We start from the raw sequence: 2,540 nt of genomic DNA on the forward strand, positions 1-2,540 counted from the left end.
CACGAGAAGAGAAGTCACTGGACAACTTTTGTGTGGGAACAAATAGACGATTTGCCCGCTCGAGCAGATCGCAGAGCAATGAGAGAACAGGTAATACAAGTGATACAGGTCATTAACAAAATGTGCATCAATTTAAGAAGATTTCCAATCAGAAAAATCCGAAATTGAAAAGAAAGAAAAGAAATCAGAGATTTAGGAAGATTTCCAATTAGAAAAATAATATCAAAATGATTTTTTCTAGCATCTACATCCTTCTGTTATGAATTTGGCGAATTTCTTTTTTTTTCGATAAAGAAAAAAAAGCTTCTAGAATACTAAACAGAAAACTAATCTTTCACTAAGCTCTACATGCCCTCAATGATTCTATGTTGTTTGCATGACCGCGTTGTCATCACGTCATCTACCGGAAAGGAAAATGATTGACACCGGCTGAAGGAGAAAAGAACCGCTATCGCCGTTCTGCCACAACCCCTTAGGGATCGAGGGGGATATGCACTAATATGTCAGTCAAAAATGTTGCCGATAGGGCTGGGATGAGTCCACACAGATAAATCTCATCCACTTTTTGATTCTTCACCATAACCACTACTAATGCTCTTGAAATTGCTTCAAAGCTCATAAAATCCTCCCAAAAATCGCACATCGCACAAATTTCCATAAATTTTTACAATGCAGTTACTCGCGATTAACTGGTATTATTAATTAGTATTCATGCAAACTGCAAGATATTTCAAATTTCCTCATGTGCGACGGTGATTTCGGACAAATCCAGAAAGTGAAGACCCCATGAAACCAAATGAATATTCGTTTGTTTTGTCGGAATCGATTAACAGCACAAGACATTTGCACTCTAGGATATTTTATACTTTATACGGGGAATTCTATGAAATTTAGACGTCCATTGAAATAAATGGATAAAATTTAAGAAAAAAAACATGGATAAAACCTTTTTGGGCTTAAAAAAATCGTAGACAAGATGGAAAAAGAATGAAAAACGTGGTGCTAGACTCGAAATAAAGTTACACCGAAACCGAGGAACCCACAATAAAATCACTCATTGGTGATAAGAAACGAAAGATTTTATCAGTAGTGCATTGTTTACTTCTTTAAGTTGTTGTTTACTGTTGCTCAGCTCAAATCAAACAAAATATCCACTTAATGCAAAAATATCCTCTCAAAAAAAAAAACGCGCAAAAACAATGGAAGAAATTTCTCCATAGTGTGAATGTTGATGAGTAATTAAAGTAATTAATTAGGTAAGTAAGTAAGTAAGTAAAACTCATAATCTGTTTTGAAACGAAAGCAAGCAAAGGAAAAAGCAGTAACGTCTCAAAATTGAGTCCAGGATTACTCCAATGCGTCTAAATTCCTGCCGAAACACTCCTATTTTGGTACAAATGGCAAAAATAAAAGTTAAAATGGTACGAATTTTCTTTTTGAAAAAAATGAGGTGATTAAATAATATAGTAGTGGATAACGCGGAAAAAATAATACGCATAAATATAAGCGAGGATCAGAAGGGACGCCCGTCTTCAGGAAAATCACGAAAAAAAACAAACGTGACGTCGGAGAATGCGAAAATAATGTCGCACCTGTTCGATCTGGAGCGAATGTTACAGGAAAAATGCTGCTCATATTTGAATTATTTTCCCTACAGCAGCCTCGCTGACGGTTATGCGTGTGTGTGCAGCCGTAGAAGGCGGGTGCAATGATGAGGGCGGAATTGCGATGTGAAGCTAGTCATTTGTCATCACCAAACACCATAATGACCATCAAAAACTCTCGTTCTCCCAAAAAAAAAAAGAAACCGATGACCTTTTCCTTTTATTTTTGCCGAGGCAAATCTGTGTGGAGGACAAAACCGGTGCTCAAATCATAGCGATCTCAAATATCCTTAGTGGGTTCTTGAATCATAGATCAAAAACACAATCATCAAAGGAATCATTTCCCCCAACGATGCAACCATTGACGCCATTGAGGGTGATAAAATGAAAGCGCTGCTTAAAGTGCTGCAAACGCTAGAAAACTTCATAGAAAACAAACAATGAAAGTAGATTTAAAAAACAGATTTATTGTAATCATGATACTATGTTGTAATTTGTTTTTTTTTTCTTTTTAAATGATGTGTAAAGAGTTCACTTGTTTGGTGAGTTGATCCCTATGAGCCCTTTTTGTCCTCCAACAGTTGGATTTTTACCAAACTTTTTTTTTTCTGAAGTCTTCTTCGTTCTTACTGTAGAGTAATTCATCCCAAACTCCACCAACTACACGAGAGAAGTCAACATGGTGAATTTTCTCGAAGGGTACCTTACAAACAGGTGTTTTAGAACGACTAATAACGAAAGTGACGCTGAAAAGACATTTTCTCAACAGAAAACACTGCGCTTCGCTGAAAACACTTTGTTTTCACTCGCTTTTCTTAGAAGATCTGCGAATTCAAAAGATGGCTCTGCTAATGGATCTCAAGAAGTTAAGACTTGAGTTCTCGTGGAGGTAAATCCTTATTTCCGACGGCGACGACTACATCGCAGAGCAGTAAA

This window comes from Necator americanus, chromosome III, assembly GCF_031761385.1.
Source record: "Necator americanus strain Aroian chromosome III, whole genome shotgun sequence".
NCBI lineage: Eukaryota > Metazoa > Nematoda > Chromadorea > Rhabditida > Ancylostomatidae > Necator > Necator americanus.